The 18,971-nt window shown below is 51.9% G+C and overlaps 1 pseudogene; it reads left to right on the top strand.

Annotated features, from left to right (window-relative positions):
• The first annotated feature begins 15,884 nt into the window (after positions 1-15,884).
• On the top strand, positions 15,885-18,964 carry LOC100900680 (uncharacterized protein K02A2.6-like; annotated as a pseudogene).
• Positions 18,965-18,971: the final 7 nt, after the last annotated feature.

Genomic DNA, 18,971 nt, shown 5'->3' with positions numbered 1-18,971 from the left:
GGCTTGTATCAAGCAACGCTTGGTTGGCATGTGAAAAGTAGAAGTTCACACACAAGCTCATTAAGTGGACTCAATAAGCCTCCAGTCGACGTCGTCGATGCGTCGGCCGACGCATCCTCTCGATCGCGCGCCCTCTCAACAAGACTCCTTTGATATCCTTGCTATTCCACTCGGTAACGCGGATTCCCGACGTATCAGCGCGATGGGAATTGTGAACAACGCCCAGTGTCCACATATCCGGCGATAAAATGAGCATTATATTGAAGCCGGTTGAAGGGTGCTGCGCCGTTCTCGGTCGAAGCGAACGGAGGCCCAGAGAGCTCTTTCCCCTCCTGGATTGAGGAGCCGATGTGGAAGGGTTGTAGGATAGGGGGCTAGCCGGGGTCTCGCGTATTAAAAGTTGTCCTACAAATAGGGCCGCTGCCGGCGCCGCGCTATTAGGGAGGTTGTATTACACCATTACGAAAGCAGCACATCGACGAGCAGCCGAAGCAGCAGCAGCACTCAATCTCCTTCCCCTTGAGAAAGCTAGCAAACCGAACTGTTGATGAGCTCTCGCTTTAGGTACAGGAGATTGAAGGAGAGGCTCGCCGGGGGCCTGCAACGAGCTCCCATCGCTGGCCCATTTATTCATTCGTTGATCCGGGCCAGCCTGAATCGAGTTTAGCAATCAAAACTATCCCATTACGCGCCGGCATTGCGCCTCACAGGGTAAATCGAATTGGGAGACATTTGTGAAAACGGGTGCTTCAACAACAAGAGCAAGCGAACGAACGCGCCGCAATCCGACTGAACATGAAGGTCTGACGCTTATCGAATCAGGCTCAAGCTCGGCGAGGCGTTACCCTGGCCGCGCCTTCGCATAAGTTATGGAAGTTGAGCCTGCAAGCTGCTCAGGATTGCTGTCGGAGCCAGAATAGAGAACAGAGCGCAACTGGCTGCTTCGCGATTCGCTCCCTCTTTCATTCCAGAATTTCAGGTGTACTGAGAAAGCTGAATCAAATTGTGGCCTACGTTGACGCCTTCCAGCCCCCAGGTCATAACCTGAGTCTATCGTCGTGGTGGATTTCGAATAGTGGTCGTTGTTGCCCACTGAGAATCATGAGGACTCGAAATGGGCGCGGTGCCGCTTGCGGATCGCGGAGTATTCCGACTCGCATGAGCTAAAATCCCTGAGGAAATTCGGGAGCGAAGGTCCACTCGAAGCGTTGCTCCGTTGAAGCTCCAGGCGAGACTGCGGAACAGAATCTGACGCATTCGTGGATTCTTCCCGTGGCGTGGGGATCGTCATCGAAAACTCCCCCTTCCCCGAGAAGCTCTCGATGGCTTCTCTTTTTGGCGGCTCTGTCAATGTTTGGGAGGTTCGTCTGTCATCGACGGCTCCCCCGGATCGAGGGAGTGCTACTCGATGAAATGGAACGAGTGCTGCGAAAAATTGTGGAACGACAAAGAAGAGGAAAGCAGGCACCGTTGTAAGAACGAGTGAAGACTGTTGGCTGCGAGTTCCACGCAGCTATCTTGCCGCGCCATTTCACGCAACTTTGCAGCCGCACGTAATCTCGTTCACGCTTTGTCGACCGCATTCAACGGAGGCCTCAATTTGCGATAAGCAAGGAGCCTTCTATCGCCGACCGAGTGGGAAATAGTTCAGCACTCGCCCCTAAAAAGGAGCTCGGAAGAGCTTGCTCGGTGAGAAATGACATCGAAAAAGTCTACTTCAATTTCACCGACAGAGCAGAAGTGACATCGCGCCTCTAACACGCGACTCCCCCAACGACGAGATCAGGCGGCGCATTTCGGTCCCAAGAGCGCAGGCGGTCTCAAGCTATCGATGTTTGATCCACACCCAGGGAGTGCTTGTGATACCTAGCGGAAAAAGTTTTGAGTGTAGTGGCTCATTCCACGTAGAATGCTCGATGTCCAGAATCCCAAATTTTTCGAAACGTTCTCGAATCTGTACATGATGAATTATGAAAATCGTTATGGTCCTTAGTCCTTGACGATAACTATCCGTCACGAGCCACAATTTTCTTGCCTAGCGAATACGAATGGTGGGGTCTACTTCCCCCCTCGGGACGCAACGAAGATCGAATTCAGCGGCTTAGGAGATAGGTAACACAGAAGAGAGGCGCCTCGCGTGTGGATGGGAACGTTACACTAGGTCAAATGGGCTCACAGATTCCTGGCGATAATGCGAACTAGACATAAGGGAAGGGACCATCGAGAAGAAAAGGGCGCTCTGGTGAAATATTTAGTGTCTGCTTGAATGGTCTCCATAAAGTTCCCCTGTCTTGGTATCCGTGGAGAATTCTACGAAGCTGCTGCTGCTCCTCCCTTTCCTCGGGCAACATTCGCTCGCATAGAGTCGGAGCAGAGGGCTTAAGGGGTGGTCGGTGGAAGGGACATCGACTGACTGGCTGTAAATCACCGAGCGGATTCCAGGACCGAGGAACCGGCCGAGCAACCAGTCGACCGACCCCATAAATGAAGCGGAGTCGAGCTCGAATGTCCGCTGGCAGAGGTCGGGTGTGATCACTCGATTTTCTTCCTTGTCTCAGAATTTCCCTTCCCGACCTCGTCTCTCACTTCCTCGGGCCAAATCAAATTATTCAACAAGTGCACTGAAGTCAATTCGATCCGGCTGGTCTCGGATTCGCAGTGGAAAAAACCGAGCACATGAACGAAGACTCCCGTCGACGAAGAAACCGAGTGGGCGGAAATAGAGAGACGGTAGTGTGAAACTTCCCTCTCGGAACGAGAGCGAATCTCATCTTGGCCGGACGACGGCAAACTGATCTTCGGTCTCGAAGGTTCTCATCGAGAACGTCTCGATCACAACGTTCGAGCTGATCAGAAATTGACCCTTGTGGCCAAAATTCACGCCAACGCCCCAAACCTCCGCGAGACGGGCGCAATCGCGCATTCGACGGCCAGATCGCCGGACGAGGCTGACCTTGTGGAGAAGTGCGTCTCGCAGCTCTCGATCTGGTTCTCGGAAGGCGTCTGAGTCGGTGAGCAAGACGAAGCTCGGTTGTTATCGAGTATCACGGGTCGGCACGTGAGCTTACTCGACCGGAGACAGACTGGCCTCCGAGGAGTCTTCCGTCACGAGCGAGACTGTTATCGCGGGAACCACGCGAGGAACGATTTCGCCGAATACGACGTCATGCCTTCATGACCGAAACTTACGAGCGGCCGCCGTGCAGCTCATATGCGATGGGGGGCGACTGATACGTTACGGTGATCATCGTTGTCGATCGTGGCATTCGATCACTGTCTCTCGGAAATTTTCACTTCACAACGGAGAACAAGGTCGAACAAAAGAGACCGATAAGGCGTCCCGCCAGGGTACTGCCTGACGGGTGTCTGAGATTCTTCCGCGAGCCCCGTACCCAGCGACATCCGAGCGATTCTCGGGAGCTCACCGCCATAAAGTATGTCGGGGCGAGAGATTGGCACCTGTCTAATCCCAAGAGAACGACGCCTCAGACTCGGAGATTCTACTTCGGGAATGCGCTCAGATTCCATGTGGACAATCACTGAATCTCTAGATGAAATATCTCAATCACTCGCTGGTCCATCGATTCGTTGTGATTTCTCCCCATCCGCCGATGAAATTCACGAGTGGCTGCGATACCGGTGAGACTCGAGCTTCGGATACACGGGAGGCAATCCAACGCACCCGTATGAGCCACAGTTGACCCGACCTGGCCTCTTGGTTAGACCTCTGACGGCCCCCATCTCGTCAGGTCTGTGTGATACTCTGTGTTGTACTCGAATTCGCGTGACGGCAGTGTCGCCACACTCGAAGTCGGCAAATGTGATCGTTCCCTCAGAAAAGTCGTCCAAGCTGACTCGGAGGGCTCGAGACGTCCAAGAGCTCGAGGCGCACAGCGAGGATGGGCGCGGAAGCGCTCGACTGCGTGGACGCAAGAGGACGGTGTGAAGACGGACTTTTTCGTAGCTACTTCCTCTACGGAGCGTTTCGTTCTCAATGTTGCTCCTCTTCCGGTCAGGTTCTTTGCGGACTTGGTCTCTGTTGGGACGTGCTTTCGTGGCGAATTTACCACAAGGCTGTACCAGAACGTGTCACTCAAAACGTCAGCGAGACGAGGAGCAGCCAAATTACTCGAGAAAAAAACTTTCCGGAACAGTGTGACACACACTCAGCTCTGAGCGACTGGCCATCGGGCGAGCTTGATACGAACAAATAGGAACGATACTAGAAAGCCATAGCGGACAAGAAACATGACGTTCCGCACCCTTCGGTGGAATTGGCGTTATTACGCGGAGGCACGAACCCTCTCTCTGTTTTCTCCGTGTGAATCCCTGTAGTGCGTTTCTGAAGTCTGCCGGCCTTGAGGCTGCCATCGAAAAGCTCAATGATCCCTGGCTAACGGCTCATAAGTAAGCCATTAATTATACGTACTACACCCACTCTCGCTCGCGCACAGGTGTTGGAGGAAAATATATTATAGGAGAAATTTACGCAGCTCGCGCTGAGGCACTCAAGCACTCGCCGTGGAGCTGGCCCGGTTCCAGAGCAGCGAGAGCGGGAATGCGGATAGAGATTCTGTTCGTCTTCGCGTAGAGAGTGCGTGAAAAAGTGCCTCATGCCCGCGAGTGAAACGGAGAAACGGAGAGGGCGGGAAACAAGCGAGACTCGGGGAGGAAGCCCGACCTGAAGCTTTAAATCCTCAAGACGGACGGCGGGCAGGCACCGGCAACGAGAGCTCCGAGCGGGCCACGAGCGGAGCCGGCCGAAAGCTCATATTTCAGCCCACGACTGGCTGCTGGGTTGGTTGGTCGGCTCCTTCTTTTCCATCAACATGCAGATAATATGCAGATCATATGGGAACACCGGCACCAGATGTGCTTGCAAGAAGCCGGATCGCAGAACCACTGAAACAGAGATCGTCGCGCGTGCTCTCGCTTGGAACGCGCGTTCTCCGGACGCGGAGTCAAATTCCGCCGGTAGATGAAATCGGCGTGATGATGAGAACTCGGGCTCCGATCGGCGGAAAAGAAACTCACAGATATGTGAATTCGCGCCTCTTCGTCATCGATAATTTTCTACCACGGGCGGGAGCGCCATTCCTCCAGAAATCGGTGGAGGTTTTCGGCAACAAGCCGCTGCGTTAGTCGAGTGGTCAGTCGAGTTTAGGTGGTCCAGGAACGGGACAGGAACGATTCCTCGTTTCCTCCTCATGTTCTCTTCCCTGATAGAAGATTGGAGGAGTCTTCTATGCCCCTTCTCCGTGCAGGTCGTCGACGCCGCTTTCCCCTTTTCCCAGACGTCGTCGTCTTCGTCGTCCATCGATGAGTCCGATCCGAGAACTCATTGCCGCAAATAAGAATATCGAAAACCATTTGAGCGCTGCCGACTGAGGTGCCTCCTCGGTGCTGCTGATGCTTCTGCTACTACTAGTTTCTCATATTACTCACCAAACAGCCCATCCTCGTCGATTCATCCATTCATTCGGGTGCTGCTCATCTATCTAACAATCTACCCATCTGTGAGTCTCAGGAACAGACGTTCCGCTGGGCGAGCGGACCAGCAGAAGAGCGAGAAGCAGCAGTCCCTTATTCCGATCGATGCTAAGGCGCAAGCCGAGCTCCCAACATCGAGCAGACGTAGCGAAAACTACGACGAACGATGAGCGGACGAGATGAATATGCGTCGACTGACTTACAATAAGTCGTTCATTCCGATTATTATAATTTCGTGTGCAGAAGAGCTGCTGCTGATGGTGCAAAAAGTCGAACTCGATCATGACCGTCAATATATCTCTTTCGAGCAGTCAATCGATAACGCAGACTTTCAGGCGCTTTCTGACAAAGTTCTGGATAGAAGAAGCTCTGGACGGGCGCCTTGTTCTGGACAACGTTCGTGAGCTCCGGTTGCCGCGGATGATTCTACCGGAACGACGATTCGCGCGAGTCTCCGCTCGAGCTGTCGGAGAGCAGAAACGTCGGAAACTCGATATCAGCGAAACGTGCGGCGAGCAAGTAAGTTCAGCTGCTATTGATGTATTAGAAGTAGACTCGGTCCAGGAAAATCGAGAAAATTAATTTCGCTGTCAACTCGACAGAGACAAAAGTCCGACCGAATGTCGACAGAGACGAAAGGAGAAAAGCTCTGAAGGAATCTTAGAAAGAACAGAGACTTCGTCGGCCGTTCAATCCGAAGCCAGCTGTTCGTCGTTTCGTCGAACGAAAAAAATAAGGAGCACCAGCGAAAGAGAATGCAACGAATCTCCATTGACGGAGCAGAGCGAGAGACGTCGCAGTGGCTGAAATTAAGAGGATCAAGGGATCAAGCTCCGTCTTCTCGACTCTTCGTTTGTGTCCATCCGTTGTCCCGTGTTTTCCATTTGAAGCTTGATTTTTTGACTACGACGCGACGGCCCACGGAGCCTCGACGGAGTGTACGAGGCGAAGGGGACGTCGGAAACGAGGACGACCGTGACTCGAGTCAGGGTTAGAGCCGCGACCGAACAACGCTCAGCGGACGGCCAACAAAATGAAGCTGAAAGCTACGATGCCTAGTTAACGAGCGGCACTATCAACTGGTATGAGTCCACGCTTCAATTAGGGCTTCAGTCGTCCAGCCATCAAACCGCCCATTAACGGCCTAGAGATGCGACCCAAAGCCTTCATTCGCATTTTGTGCTCGCGGCCGACTTTCCAAACAGCAGCAGCAGAAGCGACGGAACGAAAGACCACGTTCCCCCCGCTCGAGACGAGTCTTCATTTCCCGTAGCCGGTCGGCTCTCGGATCCCCTTCCGATCCGTTCGATGAGCTGGCCGTCGATTCTGAGCGGGCCCCGATTTTCCCAACGTACTCTCTCGGAAAAAGAACGGACGCGTAGTTCGCACCGGATCCGGGCCTAGGGGAGTGCTTTGGAGCCTCCAGCACCTAATTGAAGTGAGTTGGTCGTAGTCGGGCGACTCGGGAGCTGGCCGGCTTGCTGAATAACTATCGAAACATGATAACAATGACGATCACCTTCTTCCTTTAGCTGTTCCGTTTCTCCCGCTGCGAGTGCTCATCGGATGACGCCATTTCCTCTTGCCGGCTGTGTTTAGTTCGCTTCCTGTGCGAAGACGACGACGACGACAGCCTTGGGTGATACGCGACTCCCATTGATGATGGCAATGATGATGAAGATAATACGGCGAGCAGCAACCGTTACGATGGGCGAATACGGGGGAGGGGGATGGATGGCGGCCAGGCGATCGAGACGACCCAGCTCAGCCGGACCGATACGGGGGGGGATGGTGGAGGGGGAACCGCTGGGCTGGGTATCCTGCCGCACATACGAGACGGGGGGATACGGAGAACGGTGATGATGGCGACGGCGGAAAAGGAGGAAAGGACAGCGAACCGAGCCGGAGGTCCGAGACTCAGCTGGGGAGTCATTGAGTGAGTCGGTGCTGTTTAACCAACGGGAGATTGTCCGATCAGAGCGAGCTAATGATTCAGAGTCGGTGCTAATAGAAATCATTCACGTAGACTCGGGAATGTTAAAACAATTGAGAGACTTCCGAAAACGAACATCATATCCGTTCGAACTCTCCCCAGAGACTCTGATGACCGTATCTGTTCCCTCTCGGCTGCTTGTACGACCAAGAAGGGAAATCCGAGGCGACCGCAGGGCTTGGTCACTGGTCATTTCTGTCGCGGTTGAATAAGCTCGGCGCCGTGTCCCGCCGATTTGCCTAACAGGTGGAATGAACATGCTGATTCCGTCTTCCTGGAGCATGACGCGTGAGGGTTTGCACGACGATTGCCTTCGGCGTCGCTGCTGAGAATGACAAGTCCGACGGTAATGCTCCAGTAATTTCTTCCTAGCAATCATCTTCCGGTGGTTGATAGCAATGCGAGTTGCTCCGATCTGAAGCATTCATATATATGCGCATAATAAATTGAGGGGCTGACAGTGCTTGCTAGCCCGGGTGCGTGTCAATTGTTCCGTCAGGGGAGTTCACGAGGTCTTATGCGGCCTCGTCAAGTTGCTCGGTCGCGGCGGCGACAACCTCCCATAAGAGTTACCTGATTCCGGAATTAGATACCACAGAGATTCCGAAGCTCTGTGACGCCGGCTTCTCCGTGAGAACCACAGGCGAATATTTCACGGAAACTCAATAAGGGATCGAACCCGGCGACTTTATCGATTTGCATCGAGAATCTTCCTTCTGTCTCGGCATCAAATACTTAATTCTCTCAACGGCTCATCCACGTCGACGCTAGAATATTGGGGATATTACTTTCTCTTTGATGTTCTACATTCATGCGCCTTCTATCCTTTCGATCCGCCGCATTTTTTCCAAATCCGCGTTCCGTCGAGCAATCGCACTTCAGTATTTCAATATTCTCCAGGAAGATATGCAGATATGACGGGGATTGATGGGGTCACTGAGTTCTCCGAGCCCGTTGGGTTCTCCATGGTTTCCGCAGTTTTCCAACAACACCCTTCAATCGGACGTTTGATTTAGCTTTCTATGTTGTTGCTCATCGGATCGGAAATGTTTTTCATTATTTGCTGTGTTCTTTGGGATTCGGGAGGATTTTCTGCCTTTCCGAGTCAGAAAAAATACTTTCTCACTCGACGATTATTTCCGAACGGGATTGGACGACGGAAAATACGGGGCTCCTGCCGATGTTGTTCCTGGAGACGCCGAACCGAAAGAGCTGCGGCTTGAGTATTTTGTCAGATCGACGGCTAATTCCTGATCCATTTCGATCAATATGGTCGTTGCTTCGCGGGTGGGCTCCCACTAAGCTTGCACGTTAATGCAAGCTTGCTGCCGTCGAGACTGGGACGCTGCCCAACTTTTCGCCCCTTTGGAGAAGACTTCCCAACATGAAAATTTGCCAAAATGATGAACGATGCAGAGGGGTTCTTTTGAGAGAAGGGAAGAAGAAGCGGCTCGCTTGTCGGCTCTCTTGCCCGACCGCCTCGCTGACTGTCGAGGTCGCTTATCAGCGTTTGGTTCTGGCTGGCGTCAAAATTTGACTCAAAAGCAGAAAGTTCTCGAGAGATCGGTGTCTACTGTCTCCTCAAGATGAGCGGGTCGCCCTCCCCACTTCAACAAACTCGAAGGTCGTCATAATAGCTTCTTGCCCTGCTTGGAGTGCCCTCATTCATCATTCCATGGAAATAAGAGGGTCCCGTGTTTTTTGCTCTGACATTCGAGAAAGAAGAAGTCGAGCTCAGAGGCGGAGATACAAGATCTGGCGAAATCGTCTCCCTAAAACCCCGGCTTGTTGTTATCACTGCTATTCTGGCGCGGAAAAAAGATGCCAGAAAACAGAGCTAGGCCATAGACCTGCATTACTCTAACGCTTGCCGTGTTGCACTCGGCTGTCCTCGTATATCCCGCTGGTCTCGGCGCTGTTCGCTCTCGTAAAAACCAGGCTCGGGCTCACTTCGGCGCAGTCTCATAAGCGGATGACCGGAAGAGAGAGTGCGCGAGCGATGGACTTCCATACTCCCCTGTAGTCTAGCTGACGTCGAGGAACTTGATATATGAAAGAAGAGCGAAGCGACACTTACCGAGTTGAATCTCATCGACAGTCGTCGTGATTTCTCGAACTCGACTTACTGTTACCCAATCGACGAGCAACTCGCTCTCCCCGGAGTGAGCTACTCCCAACGCATCTGCTCAGTCAGGAGGCATTCTTCCCTCCTGGCGTAAAGGGAAAATCGTTTAGCCGCAGAATCTTCCCGTCGGACGACGCCGCTCGCGAACAGTCGCGTAAAACTAGGATGAGGGTGGGGGTGCTAGTTCCGACGGGGTCGGATAATCGAGACACTGGTCTCATGTCGCCGGAAGTTCAGTCGATCAGATCTGATTGACGTCCAAGAAGAGCTTTCCAAGCCAGTCGAAAACAGTGCTCTCCGTTTTTCTTCGCTAAGCATGCTCCAAAACTGCGGAAAGAGAATCTTCCTCGGCTGTCGTTTTTCCGCAGCTACAGCTCGACTCTACTCTCGGAGCATTAGGAGAGGCGAGCTGATCCGCGCGGAGGGAGCTTGGGGTCGGACGAACGAAATTGCACTTTCAAGAGGCGAAGGTAGGGCAATGTGCACAGACCTCGCGTTCCGCTCCGCAAGAGGCGTGCCCCGCCGACATACCCCAGGGCCGTGATGGTACGGTCATTCCCAGGAAGGTGGTGGAACATTCGCCGAAAAACTCGCGCGAACTCGGAGCGCTGTCCTCTCGTGCTCTCGCGTCTCTAATGAGACTTCCCCGAGTAGAATCGGTCTCAGAGCTCCATCTTTCCCTCGCATTCTCATCAGTTGTGCAGTGTTCAATGTTCCCGCAATGTTCAGCCGTTATCCAACGGTAATGTGCCGATTTTCTCCGGCGGCGTTGATTGCCTCCTTGTCGGAACCGTATCAGATTGATCTGAAAACATCGAACTGTTCGGAGAACCCGGATTGACCCTCCCAAGAAGGCGAAGCAGAGCAGCGGCTCCTGGATGGAAAGAAGAGCAGAGGGAGATATCTTATCCTTCAATTTATAAGACAGAAACTTTGAGAGCTTCCATCCATGAAGGGTCTGATTGCTCGAGTGTCTAATTGCTCTCAGCCCTCAAATGACGCCTCGTTGAAGTCTGGAACCAGAGCCCTCAATCACGATTTTTGACTTCGATGGATATTTTGAGCGCCGTCGCTCATTCATTCATTCACTCATTCATCAATTATTCCGATACGATAGTCGATGTCCTCGATATTTCGCCCAGATTCATCTTGAACTTCCGCTCTAGGTAATTTATTATCATTCAGAATGGTATAGGAATGTTGCTTCCACGGAATCTCAAGCTCCCGCGAAGTCCTCTCGCGGCGCCTCTCCGAGATATGCCGCTCCAAGGAGACATCCGCCGATGAGCTTCCGATCTGATCCATGAAAGGAAATTGACACCTGCCAATCGACTCCTCCGGTCTACTCCCGAGAGCGCAGATACAACTGGTGGTTTCAAATTGTACTCGTACATCGCTATTCGCGGCACGAGATCTCCGTCTCAGCTCATCGCTCGTAAGGACGCAGGGATGGACGATTGTAGAATTCCTCCAGAGATTCCACCGAGTCGTTCTATTCTCGTACGGAATTCTGAAGTCGCTCGATTCGCTAATATCCCCACGTTGGAATTTCGACGATCTCATTTGTTGGAGAGAACGCCTAATTATTCCGATTCTGATGAGCTGAGACGCTAATCGGTTCTGATAGAGCGCTCGCAACGAAATCGTTGGTCTCCACTCTAATGATCTCAACTTCAACAGGGCGCGAACCTTCTTCATCGACTATTTTTAGAGCGATTCCAGAGCATCCAGTCCCCTCGGCTATGGAGATGCGATGTGCCTCCCGCGGTAAGGGAAATTCAGCTCGTCGCCCACGGAACTCCGAAGTTTCGCTAAGGAGGTCTGCAGGCTCGGAACGTGCTTGGCATTCAACTTTCAGCCAAAGCATTCGGAGCTTCAAGCATGAAGCAATTCTGAATCAGCGGTGAGTTATCCTGATATTATGCCTGATAATATTTTCGCCCGCTGCTCTTCAAGCTAAACTACACCCGATGCTCAGGAGGAAGGGTACGCTCCCGTCCACTTCCGTCGGGTCTCGCCAGGCCTTGAGCCCCTCCCGATCGGATTACGAATGCATTCCCGCCAATGATGCGGTATCAAGCGAGTCTCAGGTCTGTACGAAGTCGAGTATTTACACGACGCCTGAAGAGCCATCATCTCGACATTTCACCTGCTGATTTTAAATGGGTTTTGAAAAATATGCTGATTTTCCTATTAAACAATCCATATCCAGCTGGGGGAGAGCATATTGCGCAAGGCTCTTGCTTTTACGATGAAGCTCCATCCGATGAGGACTTTCTCCCCGAAATCCATATATCGCTCTACAAGCTTGTATTCTGAAGGAGAGTTCCGCAACTTGGAGCCTCCCGACTGCCGGTCTGCACTATGCAGACCATGACCATAAAAGACGTCACTCACCCTGAAATATTCCAATTCTCAGTTCAGCAGACATCAAAGCGAGAAACGGCTGTGAATACGAAAGGTCAGCTCACACTGAATGTCCAAGTTCCCACCGTGCTCGCTTTGTGTGACATTCGAGTCCCTCTGGAGAAATCATTCACACCCCTACTTTCTGTTCCCGACAGACACTGGACCGGCAGATGATGCGTCGCAAGATCCTCCAACTCCTGTGGTATGCATATTTTCTGCTAAGCTGGCTCGGATCTCGGAAACATCTCAAGCAGACCGAATTATATCGATGAGTCTTCGCTTGCGGACGCGGCACGGAGGCGTTGCACCTAGCTAATGCCTCGAATCCCCCTTCCCGCTGTGATCCACCGGGCTTCTCGCTTGCATCCCTCCAGCCTCTCTTGTTGCAGAGTTGGAAGGAGTGTAGTATCAGCAGTAGTCTCGTGTTCGGCCGATCTAATTACAACGTAGCCAAATTGATATAGCTACCTGGCCAGCTGGCCTTCTCAACGATTGTTCTGACGCGCATTTATTATTGCTTGGAGCTCGAGTAGCTTTGTATTGTACTAGGCCTCGCGTATGTCGGAGATTCTGTCAGTGTCTCATATGACATTGTCGGCCGAACCATAAGATCGCTCAGACTTCGACTGGTTAAAGCGTCATGTAGCTCTTGGAGTCTGAGTAGGGGAACGAAGGTGCAAGATGGGACGCACGAGGAGATCGATCGATGGGGAGATAGTCTGGACTCTGGATAGACTCCTCGGAAAGTGGCGGTGCATCGTCGCTCTATGATGTAATCTCCACTTCGTCTGCCGAGTGCATCCACGAGTGAGCGGAGAAAGAGGAGGAGGAAAATTGCAACAGGGACGTGCCGAGAATTTGAATCGCCCACAATCTTGCTGGATACGGGGGATCGTTCCTCGCTCCGTGAAAATCATCGAATGCTGATGAGTGCATTTGGCGTTCAGGACGTGAGCGTGTCCCCCGAATCTGCAACAATGTCATCACGTTTCACAATCCCCTCGGGCTGATCAGCCGGATATTCTTCGTTTGTATTTCTATCGTGAGATCTTGTGACAGTTCTTCCAGGGGAGCTGCCCTTCGACGTTCCATTCCCACCCCGTCTGAAGATATCCCGGAATATTCAATGCCTACCCTGAGCTTCCGGAGAGCCCGAGATCGAGAAGGGTCTCGTCGAGAGAAGAATCGAATAATGGATGTGAGTGAATTTCGCTTTTCTCATTTCCTCAACGTCTGCTCCGGGAACACATCAATGTCGTAGATGCCAGGATAGCGGGGTTTCCTTACCGACGAATATCCTCCTGTTAAGGATTGTGATCATTTGTACGGGTCTCGGTCGTCACGCTGGTCAGTTCGTTTGTTTCGTTTCGACTCCCTCTCTAGGAACAATTTCCCCTCCACATGGGATCATTCGTCATAGCTCATTGATTAAGCTGTACACCAGGGGCAGGGCCGGCGGATAAGCGAACAAATGGAGCGTTCTGAACGGAATCCGGAGGCAAGGCGCCTCGCACTTTTTGGCAGTGGCGGGGGAACGGTGCGGAGGTGCGCCAGGAAAAACGATGTCGATATTCGTCTGGGCGAAGCGGAAGACTCCGAAATATTTGCGCAAATGTCAAACCATCCCAAAAGTGATGAAGTGCACCTCGAGTTCGCCCTCTATCGATCCCTTCCCGACCCCATCTGCGGGTCCCCTCGAGCTCTGGGAGCCGTATCCCTCGATGCCACCATGACTCATGACTCGTGAAGAGCTGACTAAGAAGCGGAAACTCCGGGGGATTCGAGTCAAAGCAAGAGAGTCCTTTCGGGGAAAAGCGTTCGCGAAAAAAATATATGACCAATCGCAATCACTGACTTAGGACGGGCATAAAATGAGACATCTCGAAAATACGGCAGAAGATAGAAGCAGCGCAGTGTGTCGAGGTCTTCGAGTCGAAATTCCTTCTCTTTTACATACTACTCTGGCAGAGTCTTGGGTGAAAATAACGTTTGGTAGGATCCAATTTATGACTTTCGGCGCGAATAGGACAAGGTCAGTCTTCCCCGGTCAACCCTTGAATCCCATTATTACCGCGCAGTTTCAGCAGGCCTTCTTCCTCCCTCGGGGAATGCGTCGAATAGATACTCGCAACAAGAGACTCTAATTGAATTACAGATAGTTGATTATTACTAGCGATCGGCGAGGAAGCGGGCCTTGAGCCTCGTGTCCAATGCTCCCGATAACGACCTCCGACGTCGCGCTCGCCGTACTTGAAAGAAAGGGAGCCTTATCATTCCCAATTCGTCTATGGGTCGAGGCCGTGAGTTCGACATTGGAGATGAAGAATGAGGGATTACCCGGAGCCGTCCTCCATGGATCGAATTCAGGAGTTTCTACTTTTGATACTGTCGTCGCTTCGGTAGAAAAAGAAAGATCATTCCCCATGACGAGCCGCTTCAACGGAACTACGCTTACGTTTCCTGAGGCGACAGAGTCACAACGCGCCCCATTCATTGGCCAACGACCCTGACCCGCTTCGAAATATTGAAACCGTGTGCAGACCCCAGACCGACAGGAGGGAAGAACGGCAAGCGATGAGAGACTTGGTTTCCTCCGGAGTCAGCAGCGTCTACGAAACTTCCCCCTTCCGTTTTCGTACCCAGCCGAAATATACAGTTCGGAGAGATAGAAGGAGAACTGAAGCTAAGCTGAGAGAGCTCTGAGTCATCACGGAAGCGAGCGACGTGAGTTCCTCCGGAAGACGTGGATCTCGTCGTCGTCCTCGGTGCCGTTGAAGTCGGGGCGTTCTTGGGCTTCGTCGTGCTCATCGCACCCGCTCTCTCGGACACTTCGAGTCATTCGCAGTTGACAGCGTCGCCGAGTAAAGGCTATTTGCTCCCGTCCTGTGAGCCGGAGGAAAGAAAAAACACTTGAAGAAAACGGAAAAACGGAGGAGGAGGCGGAGCAATGTCACGCTCTGGTCGTACTTCGTACTCAACGGAGACGCTCACGGAGCAAGGACGAACAGACGAGCAACTCTCACGTTTATGAGATTAGCTCTGTTTATAGAGCAACGGTCGCCAGCGGCCAACGGCCCACGGTAAACAACGGCACGACACAGAGCGACACGACACCAAACCGAACGAGACGTCGCGATCATCGTCGCTGTTTTGTTTGCTATCCAAACATTGCCTCGATCTTGTTCTGCTCCTCCGCTTCGGTCTTTTTGTGCTTCACTCACTATATTCCAAAGAAGAGTATCGGCGAAAGCGGTTGGATGAATAAGCGACGATTTCTCCGGACTTTGGTTCCTCTGGGTCTGAATCTTGGCCCATCATGCTGTTGCGTCCATTCGGGACGCTGAGAGTCGTCTCTCTCTCGGCTCGGATGGAGAAAGGTACGATGCTCATGCTTGCACTCACGTTCCCGCACGGGGACCCGTCTTGCTCATCGGAAGCTGAATCCTCAGTTCCACGAGAACGAAGCAGAATGCCAGGGGGCTCGGCGCGAAGAAAAATACTGATATCTGTCTAGCAAGCTGCTCGACTTTCTGTCCGACCGATTCAGCGACTGGGGCAGACGGTGCCGAGGCCGACGACCAACGAGGGCGGCTGAACGGGGGTCTCCTGGGAGCCGTAACGCCGTAATCCAGTGGAACACTTCTTCAGCCGCGCAAATTCAGTCATGCTCTCTTGTCTGCTTGTGCTTTGTTTTCCCTTCTACATGTGGGAACGCGGGAGTTCCCCAAATAATAATCATTACTTTCAAGTCATTTGATGACGAATAAAAGGGCTAGGAATAAGCCCGGAACAATTCAGTTCCACCCTGCAACGACGAAGCTCTGTATCCGACTAGCGAAGTGAGAGTTATCACAACTGGCGACGAGGATGATTAGCAAGGAAGACTTCGAGGCGATGATGTCACGCTTGATGAAGGAGATACGGAGGGACAAGAACTCATCAGAAACCCCACGGTCTACTCCAGAAACGACGACCATGAACCTTCTCATGAGACAGATCCCCGAGTTCCGGTATGACCCCGAAGATGGTTTAACATTCGATTTGTGGTTCAACCGCTACGAGAGTGTGCTCGAGAAGGAAGGAGCAGCACTGGATGACACTGCGAAAGTCCGGTTTATCGTACAAAAACTGGATCAAGACGCATTCCAGAAATACGACGCCCATATACTCCCGAAAAAGTACTCCGATTTGAATTTCGCAGACACGATCTCAAAACTCAAGGAACTGTTTGGACACCGAGGGTCGGAGTTCGCCCGAAGGTATCAGTATTTCCAAAGTAAATGCGAGAATACCAGTGGAGGAACCTTCGACGATTATACTGGGTTAGTCAACAAACGACACGAACTATCAAATATGTCGAAGATCACGGCTGACCAGATGAAGTGTTTGGTGTGGATCTGTGGCCTCAAGGGTTCCGAACACAACGACGTTCGGGAACTCGCCTTACAATTTATCGAGGACAAACCAGAGTCCACACTGAGCCAACTTCATCAACATGTGAAAAATTTCACAAGGCTACAGAGCACTTCACGTTCGATCGCTGGCGGGAGTCTACATGAGATCCACAAGGTGAACATAGAGAAACCATCACGTCCTTGCCGCGGATGCGGAAAGATGCACTTCAGAGAAGCCTGTCCTTTCCGTGACAAATCCTGTCGGAACTGCGAAGGAAAAGGCCACATCGCAGCGGTGTGCTACAGGAAACGACAAGAGAGCTCAACTGCGAACAAGAATTTCAGTTCGAAGAAACATCCGAAACACAAAAATAGGGACGGGAGCACGAAGAAAGACGTACATACAATTGAAGTACAAGGATTCCACTCTTCGGCATCAGATGGAAGCAGGATCATGAAGGATGTAGTGATCAATGGCACCAGGTTGCCCATGAAGATGGACACGGGCGCAGACGTCACTGTCATCAGCGAGAACGACTGGAAGTCGCTGGGGAAACCGCGCCTGTTTCCGAGCGAACGCGTCATGAAAGCCGCAAACGAGGGCGAGCTAGACTGCTTGGGCTACTTCAAATGCAAATTCACAGTCGACAAACAGACGGCCAACGGACGCTGTTACGTTGTCAGACACCCATACAGACTCCTTGGGTGCGAATGGCTACAACAGAACGAGCGTCTCTGGCGATTACTGAAGGGGGACGTGTCGCTTTCAATACAACTTATCGAAAACGAAGATTTAGATAAGGAAAAAAAAACTGACTGAGTCACTCAAGGCGGAGTACGCGGATGTCTTTGCGACTGGTCTTGGAAAATGCACAAAGATGAAGGCATTCTTCAAACTCAAAGAAGACGCTACGCCAGTGTTCCGAAAGAGTCGGCCTGTTCCTTACGCAAGTCTGCCGAAGCTGGAAGCCGAACTAGACCGATTGGTCAGCAACGAGGTGATCTCACCGGTCACACATTCCGATTTTGCTGCACCAGTGGTCATCGTCAAGAAGAAGACTGGCGACATAAGATTGTGTGCAGATTACAGCACGGGGCTGAATGAGAGACTCCAAGACCACCACCATCCACTACCAACCGCAGAAGACATTTTCACGAAATTGAATGGGGGTGTCTACTTCTCGACAGTGGACCTCGCTGAAGCTTACTCCAGATCGAGGTAAGGACGATTGTAAGAAGATGTTATGCATCAATACGCCTAAGGGGCTCTTTCAATACAATCGGCTCCCGTTCGGTGTCAAGACGGCCCCAGCAACATTTCAACAAATGATCGATACGATGATCACGGGGGTTCCCAATACGGCAGCATATCTCGATGATATTGTCGTAACTGGCAAAGACCTGAGGGAACACAACGAGTCCATCCACCAACTGTTCAAACGGATCGAGGAGTATGGTCTGAGGGTTCGGCTCGAGAAATGCTCTTTCTTGCAAAGGGAGATCAAGTTCTTAGGGCAGCGCATTACGGAAAACGGGAGGAAGCCGGACAAGGAAAAGATTGAAGCAATAATCAAGATGCCGGCACCGACAAACATCAGTGAGCTAAGGGCCTTGTTAGGCATGATAACATACTACAGCGCGTACATGCCTTCCATGCGAGAATTACGCGCCCCTCTCGATCAGCTCTTGAAGAAAGAGTCTAAGTTCGAATGGTCGGGAGCGTGCCAGAAGTCCCTCGACAAGCTGAAAACCCTTCTACAGTCGGATCTATTCCTTACACACTACGACCCTCGACTACCCCTGATCGTTGCGGCTGATGCCAGCAACTACGGCATCGGCGCTGTGCTGTCGCATCGATACCCGGATTCCACTGAGAAAGCAGTTTTCCACGCGTGCCGTTCACTGACCAGTGCGGAAAAAAATTATTCGCAGACGGAGAAAGAAGGTCTTGCGTTAATTTTCGCGTGTAAGAAATTCCACAAGTACATATACGGGCGCAAATTTCTACTACTCACGGACCATCGTCCATTGCTTGCAATTTTCGGCAACAAGTCCGGCGTCCCAGTATATTCGGCCAACAGACTTCAACGTTGGGCTACGATGCTGATTGGATATGACTTCGAAATCGAATACCGTCAGACGACGAAATTCGGCCAAGCAGATGGTCTCTCACGACTGATTGCTCAGCAGCAACACGACAAGGTCTCAGAGGACGTCGTGATCGGGTGCGTTGAGGCCGAGGTCTGTGCGGTGCTCGATGAATGCATCCGACGTATTCCGACAACTCATAAACAAATTCGGGAATACACATCGAAGGATAAATTGCTACAGGCAGTCCAGGAGAATATACGGAAAGACTGGCCTACGAGAGTGGACAAAGAGACTCCGCTCTGGTTCTTCTTCAACAGGCGAGATTCTTTGTCGATTGTCCAAGATTGCGTCATGCTTGAGGATCGAGTGGTTGTACCAGAAGCACTCCAAGTTCAAGTCCTTGAACAATTACATCTTGGTCATCCTGGTGTTTCAAGGATGAAGCGTCTCGCGAGAAGTTTTGTTTATT

This window comes from Galendromus occidentalis, unplaced genomic scaffold (genome assembly GCF_000255335.2).
Source record: "Galendromus occidentalis unplaced genomic scaffold, Mocc_1.1 scf7180000077384, whole genome shotgun sequence".
NCBI lineage: Eukaryota > Metazoa > Arthropoda > Arachnida > Mesostigmata > Phytoseiidae > Galendromus > Galendromus occidentalis.
The sequence above is the reverse complement of the archived record's forward strand: the minus strand, read 5'-3'. Positions and strand labels throughout refer to the sequence as shown.